This window comes from Arachis stenosperma, chromosome 2, assembly GCF_014773155.1.
Source record: "Arachis stenosperma cultivar V10309 chromosome 2, arast.V10309.gnm1.PFL2, whole genome shotgun sequence".
NCBI classification, from domain to species: domain Eukaryota; kingdom Viridiplantae; phylum Streptophyta; class Magnoliopsida; order Fabales; family Fabaceae; genus Arachis; species Arachis stenosperma.
Window position 1 is genome coordinate 64,146,896 of NC_080378.1, and position 14,581 is coordinate 64,161,476.

The 14,581-nt window shown below is 41.4% G+C and overlaps 1 non-coding gene across 1 annotated transcript; it reads left to right on the forward strand.

The window, feature by feature from the left end:
• Nucleotides 1-6,657: 6,657 nt before the first annotated feature.
• LOC130964945 (small nucleolar RNA R71) lies at nt 6,658-6,765 on the forward strand. Its single transcript, XR_009081008.1, has one exon. It is a non-coding gene; the product is annotated as a small nucleolar RNA R71 (small nucleolar RNA).
• Nucleotides 6,766-14,581: the final 7,816 nt, after the last annotated feature.

Genomic DNA, 14,581 nt, shown 5'->3' on the forward strand with positions numbered 1-14,581 from the left:
CATGCGTTGTGTATCAGGAATCCAAGAGATATTCACCTAATCTAAGGTAGAACGGAGGTGGTTGTCAGTCACACGTTCATAGGTGAGAATGATGATGAGTGTCACGGATTATCACATTCATCAAGTTGAAGAACAAGTGATATCTTGGAACAAGAACAAGCGGAATTGAATAGAAGAACAATAGTAATTGCATTAATACTTGAGGTACAGCAGAGCTCCACACCTTAATCTATGGTGTGTAGAAACTCCACCGTTGAAAATACATAAGAACAAGGTCTAGGCATGGCCGTGAGGCCAGCCCCATGATCTATGATAGCATAAGACTAAAGATAGCTACCAAGATTCCAAGACATCAAATCCAACAGCATCTGCAGTCCTTTTCAGTCTCTGAATCAGATTTTTGCTCAGGTCCCTCAATTTCAGCCAGAAAATACCTGAAATGACAGAAAAACACACAAACTCATAGTAAAGTCCAGAAAAGTGAATTTTAACTAAAAACTAATAAAAATATACTAAAAACTAACTAAATCATACCAAAAACATACTAAAAACAATGCCAAAAAGCGTACAAATTATCCGCTCATCACAACACCAAACTTAAATTGTTGCTTGTCCCCAAGCAACTGAAAATCAAATAAGATAAAAAGAAGAGAATATGCAATGAACTCCAAAAACATCTATGAAGATCAGTATTAATTAGATGAGCGGGGCTTTTAGCTTTTTGCCTCTGAACAGTTTTGGCATCTCACTTTATCCTTTGAAATTCAGAATGATTGGCTTCTTTAGGAACTCAGAATCCAGATAGTGTTATTGATTCTCCTAGTTAAGTATGATGATTCTTGAACACAGCTACTTTATGAGTCTTGGCCGTGGCCCAAAGCACTCTGTCTTCCAGTATTACCACCGGATACATACATGCCACAGACACATAACTGGGTGAACCTTTTCAGATTGTGACTCAGCTTTGCTAGAGTCCCCAGTTAGAGGTGTCCAGGGTTCTTAAGCACACTCTTTTTGCCTTGGATCACAACTTTATTTCTTTCTTTTTCTCTTTCTTTTTTTTTCGTTTTTTTCCTTCTTTTTTTTTTGTATTCACTGCTTTTTCTTGCTTCAAGAATCATTTTTATGATTTTTCAGATCCTCAGTAACATGTCTCCTTTTTCATCATCCTTTCAAGAGCCAACATTCATGAACCACAAATTCAAAAGACATATGCACTGTTTAAGCATACATTCAGAAAACAAAAGTGTTGCCACCACATCAAAATAATTAATCTGTTATAAAATTCAAAATTCATGCAATTCTTCTCTTTTTCAATTAAGAACATTGTTTATTTAAGAAAGGTGATGGATTCATAGGACATTCATAACTTTAAGGCATAGACACTAAGACACTAATGATCATAAGACACAAACATGGATAAACATAAGCATGAAAATTCGAAAAACAAGAAAATAAAGAACAAGGAGATTAAAGAACGGGTCCACCTCAGTGATGGCGGCTTGTTCTTCCTCTTGAAGATCTTATGGAGTGCTTGAGCTCCTCAATGTCTCTTCCTTGTCTTTGTTGCTCCTCTCTCATGATTCTTTGATCTTCTCTAATTTCATGGAGAAGGATGGAATGTTCTTGGTGCTCCACCCTTAGTTGTCCCATGTTGGAACTCAATTCTCCTAGGGAGGTGTTGATTTGCTCCCAATAGTCTTGTGGAGGAAAGTGCATCCCTTGAGGCATCTCAGGGATCTCATGATGAGAGGGGTCTCTTGTTTGCTCCATCCTTTTCTTAGTGATGGGCTTGTCCTCATCAATGAGGATGTCTCCTTCTATGTCAACTCCTACTGAATAACAGAGGTGACAAATGAGATGAGGAAAGGCTAACCTTGCTAAGGTAGAGGACTTGTCCGCCACCTTATAGAGTTCTTGGGCTATAACCTCATGAACTTCTACTTCTTCTCCAATCATGATGCTATGGATCATGATGGCCCGGTCTAGAGTAACTTCAGACCGGTTGCTGGTGGGAAAGATTGAGCGTTGGATAAACTCCAATCATCCTCTAGCCACGGGTTTGAGGTCATGCCTTCTTAATTGAACCGGCTTCCCTCTTGAATCTCTCTTCCATTGGGCGCTGACAAACCCCATTTTGACGGTTTGTCTTGCATTGATTCTAAGAGATTTTAATACCTTTTACCCTCATTTATCCATTGAAATAGCATGGTTTTATGATTGTCTCCTCATTTGTGCTTAGATGTGAAAACATGCTTTTCAACCCTTAATTTGATGGTTCTAATCTCCCTTTGATTCCACTAGATGCCTTGATATGTCTGTTAGTGATTTTAGATTGAAAAGGGCTAGGAATGGATCAAAGGAGTGAAGAGGGAAAGCATGCAAAGTGGAGAAATCATGAAAAGTCAAAGAAGTTGAATTCGCCCATGGACGCGCGTGCGCACCTGGCGCTTGCGCGCACCTGCGAATTACCCCATGGACGCGTACGCGTGATGTGCGCGTACGCGTCGGTGTTGGTTTATGATTTTTTAATGAAAACGTGGCCAACGAATTCTGGAGGGTTGTGGGGCCCAATCCCAACCAACTTTGGCGCCAAAGATGCTATTTAAAGCCAAGGATTGAAGAGCAAAGGGGATTCCAACTCATTAGTTCACATTACACTCATTAGGATTAGTTCTAGAAGTTAGTTTCTAGAGAGAGAAGCTCTCACTTCTCTCTAGAATTAGGATTAGGATTAGGATTAGTTCTTAGACCTAGGTTTTAATCTTTGCTTTCTTCTACTTCTACTCTTCAATTCCTTGTTGTTACATTCATCTTCCTCTATTCTTTTGTTGTAATTTCCTTTATGTTTTTCTTAGATTTTGTTGTAGATCTAGAATTGTTTCTTCTACTCTCTTTCAATTCAATAAAAGGTACTTCTTAATAATTGTGTTCATTTGATTTGTTGTTGTTAATTCCTTGTAATTGAGTAGTGTAGATTTACTTTTCTTGCAATTTACTATGCTTTCCTTTTATGCCTTCCAAGTGTTTGATGAAATGCTTGGTTGGATTTTAGAGTAGAATTTTATACTCTTGGCTTGGAAAGGTAACTTAGGAACTCTTGAGTTGCTAATGTCCAAGTGATTGATGATTGGGAGCCATTGACTCTAGTTCTCACTAATTGAATTGGTGGAGAGTTAGGACTTATGGACTAGGATTGATATAGCTCATTTGACTTTCCTTTACTACTAGTTAAAGGATGATTTAATGGGATTAATCCTTGCCAATTCTCATATTGTGGTTAGTGATTAGGATAGAGATCCTTGACTACCAACCCTTGCCAAGACCTTTTTAGGCCTTAGTTTACTTTCTTGCCATTTATCTTTCATGCTTCTTATCAAAACCCCAAAAATAACTCAAACCAATAACAAGACACTCTATTGTAATTCCTAGGGAGAACGACCCGAGGTTCCAATACTTCGGTTTATAAATTTAGGGGTTTGTACTAGTGACAAACAACTTTTTGTACGAAAGGATTATTGTTTGGTTTGGAAACTATACTTTACAACGAGGTTTTACTTGAGAAATTCTAAACCATCAAAAAGTCAATCGTCAGGCGCCCTCTTCACAAATGTCAGTGAGGACTCGGTCCAACCTTTGATCAAAGTTGACCCTTCTTGTGTAAGGATGTTCATCTCCTTGCATCATGGGCAAGTTGAATGCCAACCTCACATTTTCCGGACTAAAATCTAAGTATTTCCCCCGAACCATTGTAAGCCAATTCTCTGGGTTCGGGTTCACACCTTGATCATGGCTCTTGGTGATCCATGCATTGGCATAGAACTCTTGAACCATTAAGATTCCGACTTGTTGAATGGGGTTGGTGAGAACTTCCCAACCTCTTCTTCGAATCTCATGTCGGATCTCCGGATATTCACTCTTTTTGAGTTTGAAAGGGACCTCGGGGATCACCTTCTTCAAGGCCACAACTTCATAGAAGTGGTCTTGATGCACCCTTGAGATGAATCTCTCCATCTCCCATGACTCGGAGGTGGAAGCTTTTGCCTTCCCTTTCCACTTTCTAGAGGTTTCTCCGGCCTTAGATGCCATAAATGGTTATGGAAAAACAAAAGGAACGCTTTTACCACACCAAACTTAAAAGGTTTGCTCGTCCTCGAGCAAAAAAAGAAAGAATATAGGAGAAGAAGAAGAAAATGGAGGAGATGGAGGAGGCTGTGTGGTTCGGCCAAAGGGGGAAGAAGTAGTGTTTAGGGTATGTGAAAATGAAGGAGTGAAGATTGGTTTATATAGGGGTGAGGGGAGGGGTAGGGTTCGGCCATTATGGGTGGGTTTGGGAGGGAAAGTGGTTTGAATTTTGAATGGTGAGGTAGGTGGGGTTTTATGAAGGATGGATGTGAGTGGTAAAGAGAAAGATGGGATTTGATAAGTGAAGGGTTTTTGGGGAAGAGTGGTTGAGGTGATTGGTGATGGGTGAAGAAGAGAGAGGGTGGTGGGGTTGGTGGGGATCCTGTGGGGTCCACAGATCCTGAGGTGTCAAGGAAAAGTCATCCCTGCACCAAATGGCATGCAAAAATGCGTTTTGAGCCAATTCTGGCGTTAAACGCCGGGCTGGTGCCCATTTCTGGCGTTTAACGCCAGCTTCTTGCCCTTTTCTGGCGTTTAACGCCAGTCTGGTGCCCCTTTCTGGCGTTAAACGCCCAGAATGGTGCCAGACTGGGCGTTAAACGCCCAACTGCTACCCTTACTGGCGTTTAAACGCCAGTAAGATCTTCCTCCAGGGTGTGCTGTTTTTCTTCCTGTTTTTATTCTGTTTTTGCTTTTTCAATTGATTTTGTGACTTCTCATGATCATCAACCTACAGAAAACATAAAATAACAAAGGAAAATAGATAAAATATAACATTGGGTTGCCTCCCAACAAGCGCTTCTTTAATGTCAGTAGCTTGACAGAGGGCTCTCATGGAGCCTCACAGATACTCAGAGCAATGTTGAAACCTCCCAACACCAAACTTAGAGTTTGAATGTGGGGGTTCAACACCAAACTTAGAGTTTGGTTGTGGCCTCCCAACACCAAACTTAGAGTTTGACTGTGGGGGCTCTGTTTGACTCTGTTTTGAGAGAAGCTCTTCATGCTTCCTCTCCATGGTGACAGAGGGATATCCTTGAGCCTTAAACACAAAGGATTCCTCATTCACTTGAATGATTGGTTCACCTCTATCAACATCAATCACAGCCTTTGCTGTGGCTAGGAAGGGTCTGCCAAGGATGATGGATTCATCCATGCACTTCCTAGTCTCTAGGACTTTGAAATCAGTAGGGATGTAATGGTCTTCAACTTTTACCAGAACATTCTCTACAAGTCCATAGGCTTGTTTCTTTGAATTGTCTGCCATCTCTAGTGAGATTCTTGCAGCTTGTACCTCAGAGATCCCTAGCTTCTCCATTACAGAGAGAGGCATGAGGTTTACACTTGACCCTAGGTTACACAGAGCCTTCTTGAAGGTCATGGTGCCTATGGTACAAGGTATTGAAAACTTCCCAGGATCTTGTCTCTTTTGAGGTAGTTTCTGCCTAGACAAGTCATCCAGTTCTTTGGTGAGCAAAGGAGGTTCATTCTCCCAAGTCTCATTACCAAAATAACTTGTCATTTAGCTTCATGATTGCTCCAAGGTATTTAGCAACTTGCTCTTGACTGACATACTCATCCTCTTCAGAGGAAGAATACTCATCAGAGCTCATGAATGGCAGAAGTAAGTCTAATGGAATCTCTATGGTCTCATTTTGAGCCTCAGATTCCCATGGTTTCCTCATTGGGGAACTCAGTGGAGGCCAGTGCACGCCCATTGAGGTCTTCCTCAGTGGCGTTCACTGCCTCTTCATCTTCTTCACGTTCGGCCATGTTGATGGCCTTGCACTCTCCTTTTGGATTTTCTTCTGTATTGCTTGGAAGAGTACTAGGAGGGAGTTCAGTAACTTTCTTGCTCAGCTGTCCCACTTGTGCCTCCAAATTCCTAATGGAGGACCTTATTTCAGTCATGAAACTTTGAGTAGTTTTGATTAGATCAGAGACCATGGTTGCTAAGTCAGAGTGGCTCTGCTTAGAATTCTCTGTCCGTTGCTGAGAAGATGATGGAAAAGGCTTACCATTGCTAAACCTGTTTCTTCCACCATTATTGTTATTGAAACCTTGTTGAGGTCTCTCTTGATCCTTCCATGAGAAATTTGGATGATTTCTCCATGAAGAATTATAGGTGTTTCCATAGGGTTCTCCTATGTAATTCACCTCTTCCATTGAAGGGTTCTCAGGATCATAAGCTTCTTCTTCATATGAAGCATCCTTAGTACTGCCTGGTGCAGCTTGCATTCCAAACAGACTTTGAGAAATCAAATTGACTTGCTGAGTCAATATCTTATTCTGAGCCAGTATGGCATTCAGAGTATCAATCTCAAGAACTCCTTTCTTCTGACTTGTCCCATTGTTCATAGGATTCCTTTCAGAAGTATACATGAATTGGTTATTTGCAACCATTTCAATGAGCTCTTGAGCTTCTATAGGCGTCATCTTCAGATGAAGAGATCCTCCAGCAGAGCTATCCAAAGACATCTTGGATAGTTCAGAGAGACCATCATAGAAAATACCTATGATGCTCCATTCAGAAAGCATGTCAGAAGGACATTTTCTGATTAATTGTTTGTATCTTTCCCAAGCTTCATAGAGGGATTCACCTTCCTTCTGTCTGAAGGTTTGGACTTCCACTCTAAGCTTACTCAATTTTTGAGGTGGAAAGAACTTTGCCAAGAAGGCATTGACTAGCTTTTCCCAAGAGTTCAGGCTTTCTTTAGGTTGTGAGTCCAACCATGTCCTAGCTCTGTCTCTTACAGCAAAAGGGAATAGCATAAGTCTGTAGACCTCAGGGTCAACCCCATTGGTCTTGACAGTGTCACAGATTTGCAAGAATTCAGCTAAGAACTGATGAGGATCTTCCAATGGAAGTCCATGGAACTTGCAATTCTGTTGCATTAGAGAAACTAATTGAGGCTTAAGCTCAAAGTTGTTTGCTCCAATGGCAGGGATAGAGATGCTTCTCCCATAGAAGTCGGGAGTAGGTGCAGTAAAGTCACCCAGCACCTTCCTTGCATTGTTGGCATTGTTGTTGTTTTCGGCTGCCATGGTTTCTTCTTCTTTGAAGATTTCTGTTAGGTCCTCTACAGAGAGTTGTGCCTTAGCTTCTCTTAGCTTTCGCTTCAAGGTCCTTTTGGGTTCAGGGTCAGCTTCAACAAGAATGCCTTTGTCTTTGTTCCTGCTCATATGAAAGAGAAGAGAACAAGAAAATATGGAATCCTCTATGTCACAGTATAGAGATTCCTTGAGGTGTCAGAGGAAAAGAAAATTAGAAGGAAGAGGTAGAAGAATTCGAACTTAGTCAGATAGAGTTCGAATTGTGCATTGAAGAGGAGTGGTACTCCATAAATAGAAGGATGTAAGAAGAGGGGAAGAAATTTCAAAAACTAAATTAAAAAGATTTTAAAAACATTTTTAAAAACTTTAATTGATTTTCGAAAATCAAGAGTGGGAAAGAAATCAAGTAATTTTTGAAAAAGATTTTGAAATTAGAAATCAAAAAGATATGATTAAAAACTATTTTGAAAAAGATGTGATTAAAAAGATATGATTGAGAAGTTATGATTTGAAAAACAATTTAAAAAGATTTGATTTTAAAAAAAATTAATGACTTGGCTAACAAGAAAAGATATGATTCAAACATTAGACCTTTCTCAACAGAAAAGGCAACATACTTGAAATGTTGAATCAAATCATTAATTGTTAGCAAGTATCTTTGAAAAAGGAAAGAAATTGATTTTGAAAAAGATTTGATTGAAAAGATATGATTTGAAAAAGATTTGATTTTGAAAAACTTTGAAAACTTGAAAAAAAATCTGAATTGAAAACAGAATCTTCCCTCTGGTGCCATCCTGGCGTTAAACGCCCAGAATGGTGCACATTCTGGCGTTTAACGCCCAAAGCTCTACCCTTTTGGGCGTTAAACGCCCAGCCAGGCACCCTGGCTGGCGTTTAAACGCCAGTTTTTCCTTCTTCACTGGGCGTTTTGAACGCCCAGCTTTTTTTGTATAATTCCTCTGCTGCATGTACTGAATCTTCAGTTCCCTGTATTATTGACTTGAAAATAGAACCAAGATCAAATAAACAATGCATGCAAGACACCAAACATAAAATTAGACACTAGACTCAAACAAGAAACATAAAATATTTTTGGTTTTTATGATTTTGTAATTTTTTTGGATTTTTTCGAAAATTAAGTGGAAAAGAAAATAAAGGTATCAAAATTCTTAATGAGAATTCCAGGAATCATTGCAATGCTAGTCTAAAGCTTCAGTCTAAAGGAATTAGACATGGATAGCCAAGCTTCAGCAGGACATTGCATTCAAGAGCTAAATTGATGAGAATCAATCAGCTTTGGTGATGATAAGATCATCACCTTGAAACACTAGAATTCATTCTTAAGAACTCTGAAAAATACCTAATCTAAGCAACAAGATGAACCGTCAGTTGTCCATACTCGAAACAATCCCCGGCAATGGCGCCAAAAACTTGGTGCACGAAATTGTGATCACTACTTTTCACAACTCAAATAATCCCTAGTAATGGCCCCAAAGACTTGGTGCTCAATACCATGGCATAAACACAACTTCGCACAACTAACCAGCAAGTGCACTGGGTCGTCCAAGTAATAAACCTTACGCGAGTAAGGGTCTATCCCACGGAGATTGTTGGTATGAAGCAAGCTATGGTCACCTTGTAAATCTTAGTCAGGCAGACTCAAATGGTTATGGATGATATATGAATAAAACATAAAGATAAAGATAGAGATACTTATGTATTCCATTGGTGAGAACTTCAGATAAGCGTATGAAGATGCTTTGTCCCTTCCGTCTCTCTGCTTTCCTACTGTCTTCATCCAATCCTTCTTACTCCTTTCCATGGCAAGCTTATGCAAGGGTTTCACCGTTGTCAGTGGCTACCTCCCATCCTCTCAGTGGAAATGTTCAACGCACCCTGTCACGGCACGGCTATCCATCTGTCGGTTCTCAATCAGGCCGGAATAGAATCCAATGATTCTTTTGCGTCTGTCACTAACGCCCCGCCCTCAGGAGTTTGAAGCTCGTCACAGTCATTCAATCATTGAATCCTACTCAGAATACCACAGACAAGGTTTAGACCTTCTGGATTCTCTTGAACGCCGCCATCAATTCTAGCCTATACCACGAAGACTCTGATCTCACGGAATGGCTGGCTCGTTTGTCAGGCGAGCGCTCGGTTGTCAGGCGATCAACCATGCATCGTGTATCAGGAATCCAAGAGATATTCACCCAATCTAAGGTAGAACGGAGGTGGTTGTCAGTCACACGTTCATAGGTGAGAATGATGATGAGTGTCACGGATCATCACATTCATCAAGTTGAAGAACAAGTGATATCTTGGAACAAGAACAAGCGGAATTGAATAGAAGAACAATAGTAATTGCATTAATACTCGAGGTACAGCAGAGCTCCACACCTTAATCTATGGTGTGTAGAAACTCCACCGTTGAAAATACATAAGAACAATAGTGATCATTGGCTTCGGTCCCAGAGAGGGAACCAGAAGAACCAAGATCTGATCTAAGAACTAGATGTCCAAAGATGAAAAATACAATAGTAAAGGGTCCTATTTATAGGGAACTAGTAGCTTAAGAATTACAAAGATGAGTAAAAGACATAAAAATCCACTTCCGGGCCCACTTGGTGTGTGCATGGGCTGAGCATTGAAGCATTTTCGTGTAGAGACTTCTCTTGGAGTTAAACGCCAGCTTTTGTGCCAGTTTGGGCGTTTAACTCCCACTTTGGTGCCAGTTCCGGCGTTTAACGCTGGGAATTCTGAAGGTGACTTTGAACGCCGGTTTGGACCATCAAATCTTGGGCAAAGTATGGACTATCATATATTGCTGGAAAGCCCAGGATGTCTACTTTCTAACGCCTTTGAGAGCGGGCTGATTGGGCTTCTGTAGCTCCAGAAAATCCACTTCGAGTGCAGGAAGGTCAGAATCCAACAGCATCTGCAGTCCTTTTCAGTCTCTGAATCAGATTTTTGCTCAGATCCCTCAATTTTAGCCAGAAAATACCTGAAATCACAGAAAAATACACAAACTCATAGTAAAGTCCAGAAAAGTGAATTTTAACTAAAAACTAATAAAAATATACTAAAAACTAACTAAATCATACCAAAAACATACTAAAAACAATGCCAAAAAGCGTACAAATTATCCGCTCATCAGTTACCTGAAACTGTAGGTCGATCTTGGATGAGATTGTCTGTGTTGGTCAGAACCGATGTGTCCGGCAGGTGGGTATCGACCGGAGCTGGTGTGTCCGACTTGTTGGACTTGGTGGTGGTGCTGATCCTTCGTCCCCGGAGGGTGGGGGGTACCTGCAAGGGACTCCGATGCTTAAGTTAGCAAGGGTATTAAGCAGGTATTGAGTAGAATCAGAGTATGAGTTATACCTGGGTGCTCCAGTGTATTTATAATGGTGAGATGTGGCCTTCTGTGGATAAGATAAGTTAGTTATCTTATCTTATCTTATCTTTAAGTGAGGACATCTTATCTTTAAGGGAACCGCCCTTCTCTCTGTAGGCTTGGGCCGCCTTAGGATTTGGGGCGTGTTCCTCTATTTGGGCCCTTTGTTTGGGCTTTCCTGTGACTTGGCCGAGTTCTTTGAGAAGAGGTCGGGTTGTCCTGACCTGAAGAGGTCGGTCGCTTTGCCTGTAGAACATCCCGGGTCGGACAGCTCGACCCAGGGTATGAACAGTGCCCCTGCTTGAGCTCGGTCTTCTCTTTTTGAGGCCGAGTCCTTGACTTCGGTCCTTCTTTGGTGAAGCCGAACTCAAGCATTTTGTCGATTCCTTTGCAGCAGCTTTTGAATGTAGAACGTTTCCTCTAAAGGCGCGCACTTTTATATCGGCGTTTTGGGAACGTGCGAGGGTTTAATGCTTTCCTTAATTTTAGCATTAATTGTCCCGTTTCCTTTGGCTCTTTATTTTGATTTTTGAAAGCCCAGAAATGGTTTCTCTTCTTTTGCCCTTTTCATAACTTCTCTTCTCCGTTCTCTCCGCTCTTCTATTTTTTTGTTTCACGCTTCTCCTTTTTTCTGTGTTTGCGGCATCGTTTGGTGTTTCTGGAGCTTCTGTTTTCGCCTGGAGTTTCAGGTTTCTCCCTGCGACATTGCTCTTTGTTCGCGTTTCTTTGTGAGAAGGTGTTCCCAGATTTCCATTTTCAGTTTCTTTGAAGCTCGCTGCCCTTTCCAGGTTGGTACTAGCTTTCTTGCTTCTTTCGTAGCTTCGTCTTTAGTTTTTTGGTGAAGTTCTATTTTTGCATGTTTGAAAGCTTTGAACCTTTTTGTGATCTCTGCTTTTGTTTCCTTTGCTGTAAACGTGTTTTGCTTTCTTTCATGCTCTTTTTGGCATTTTCATCGAGGCTTTTCTAGGGTTTTGTTGCTTCCGACAGAGAATCTGCATCTGTTCCCTGCTTTTGGAGGTTTGCTTTTTGCCTGATCTTTGAAAAAAGGTTGCATCTTTTAATGGTCTCTGCTTGGCGTGTTTGATGTTTGGGATTGCTTGGCAGGCTTGTAATGATTTGCTGTGTTTTTCTTTGGTGAAAAGCGTTTGTTGTTTTGAATCCTTTTTGAGAAATGCTAGGATGTGAGCTGTAGAGTATTTCTGGAAACCTTGCTTTGTTACTGCCTCCAAAGGATGCCCCAGGACTTTTGGTTTGAGTCCTGGGGTTTTCCTTTTCGCTGTTTCATCTACTGACCGAGTTGTTTTCTCCCTTTGTCCGAGATGTTTGTAGTAACCCTTATCTTCTTTTCTTACTTTGTAGGATTAGTTGGCCTCATGTCTTCTCGCAATAACATTGTAGAGATGTCTTCCAGAGTTCCCGAGGGGATGTCTGATTGGCTGGACTCCCTTGTTTTGTTGTGTGTTTCTGTTGTGGATGCTGAATTTTGCACAGAGCTGAGGAAGCGCCATAGGATTTGTGGTAAAATTGCCCGTGAGGAGGATTACGAGCTTGTTGCCCCTGATTCTGACGAGAGAGTGTGCTTTCCGACTTCTTTTGAGGGAGAACGCCCCTTCTTTTATGCTTATGAATACTTTTTTAGTCAGTTGAACGTTTCTTTTCCTTCTACTGCTTTTGAGACTAATCTATTGTGGTCGTGTAACATTGCTCCATCCCAGCTTCACCCCAATTCCTGGGGTTTTATTAAAATTTTCCAACTTCTCTGTAGTGAACTAGATGTAACACCTTCCCAGACTCTTTTTCTTTACTTGTTTATTTCTGCCAAGCCTGGCGGTTCTTCAAAAAAGAAAGCTTCTTGGGTTTCTTTCCGGTCCGCCCAGGGCCATAAAGTGTTTGCAATGTATGATGAGTCCTTTAAGGACTTCAAGAACTACTTTTTAAAGTTCGAGCTATTGAGGGGGCCCGCCCCTTTTTTCTTGATGAAAATGACGAGCCTGCTTTTCCTCTAGTGTGGCAAAAGAATGTAAGAGTGCCATGTTACACATGGGAAATGCTTAGTGAGGTTGAGCGGGCTTTTGTAGTTGTTCTTGAAGATTTGTGGAGGAAGCCTCCCCATCTGGATACGAAGAGATTTCTGAGTGATCCGTCCTTGGTTCGGCCTGCTTTGGGTATTTGTTTGTCTATTGGTCCGACTTGCCTCTATATTTATTTCCTTTTTTGTTCCTCTTTTGTAACTCTTTGTTGTGGTTGTTTTTGTGTTTGCAGAGATGTCTAAGAACAATGACTCCATGAAGGCCTTCAAGAAGGCGAAGAAGGCAACTGCTGCTTTAAACATTTCGGCCAAAGTGGTCGGCGAGGGGTCTTCCCAAACTCCAGTTAAACCTCCTATTCCGAGTTCTCCCGGGCCGAGGAAAGTAATTCCTATTCCTCGGGTTCGTCTGGTTGATCCTCCACAATCTTCTACAGCAGCTCCTGGTGCCCCTCCTAGCAAGAAGCAAAAAACATCCGAGTCTTTTAACTTGGATGCCCTGGACTTTGATGCCATTGAGTTTGTTGACCAGCAAATTACCCCCTATGGTGGGCTTTCCATGGACGACGTGTCTCTTCTAAAGCATTTGTATTTTATTACCCAAAATAGTGTGAAGATGGCCCATATGGGTGCGGCTATTTTTCGAACAATTCAGGGGATTCCGGTTCATGCTACCAAATCTTTTATGGAGGAGGCCAAGTCAGAATTTGATTGAATCAAGGGTCTGAAGGAGGAGTTGGAGGTGAAGTTGGCCAAGGTGGAGAAGGAACTGGAGGGTGAGAAGGCCAGCTCTATTGCCCTTGCTGCTTCTCTGAAGCTGGCCGAAGACATGGCTTTGAAACATAAGGATAGCTATGTCTTGGCTTATAGGGAATTGATGGGTCTTCGGGAGGATTTGGAAACAGCTCGGGTTAATTATGGTGAGCTTCAGGGTCACCTTGTGGGTAGCGTAACTGCTGCCTCCGAGAATCTGATGGAGCAGTTCCGAGTTGTAGCTCCTGATGCCAACTTGACTCTCATCAGTTTGGACAATGTTGTGAGAGATGGTAAGATTGTCCCTGATGACCAGGATGATGATGAGACTGATCCTCCTCCAGTGCCTTCTCTTAAGGTGTCGACCTCCTCTGTTCCTCTTGTTCCATCTGATCCGGACTGCCAGGTCCTGAACCGGGATGATGGAACTGTAGATGCTGTGCCCCTGCAGACTCGTCCTCCTTCTCCCCATACTGATGCTGCTGGGAAGACTTCTGATCTTAGTTGATCTTTTTTCTTGGATATTTGTGTATATGGCCCGTTTTGTGGGTTTTTTGAACTGTTTATTATTTTGTTTGATTACTGACACTTTTCAGTTGCCTGCTTGGCAACTTTTACAAAAACAAAAGTAGCTTTCTGAGTTTGGCTTTTGGTGACCCCTTGAAGCTTTATCGTATTATGCATGATATCTGTTGGAATTTTACTGTCTGGCCCCTTTTAGGTTGCTTTCGTGCTTTGTTGCTTGTAGCTTGGATCCTTTTGAGGCCGTGTATGTGGGGGGGGGGGGTCCAGCTTGTTTCTCGGTTTCCTTGCTCTTGTCTGTATTTTTAGTGCCTCGTAACCGATTTCTTTATGTTGGTCCCCTTCTAAGTTATTTTTGTAATCATCGTTCTTGGACCTTTATCCGGTCTCTTCTTACGGGATTACTTTTATAACTTTTTAGTAGCAGGAGTCCGACTTCGTTATGTCGGTCTCCTTTAAGTTATAGCGTAATCCTCTTTCTTGGATCTTTATCAGATCTCTTTCAGGGACTACTTGTATAACTTTTTTAATGGTAGGAGTCCGACTTGGTTATGTCGGTCTCCTTTAAGTTATAGCGTAATCCTCTTTCTTGAATCTTTATCAAATCTCTTTCAGGGACTACTTGTATAACTTTTTAAATGGTACGAGTCCGACTTGGTTATATCGGTCTCCTTTAAGTTATTTTTTGTAGTTCTCTTTCTTGGACC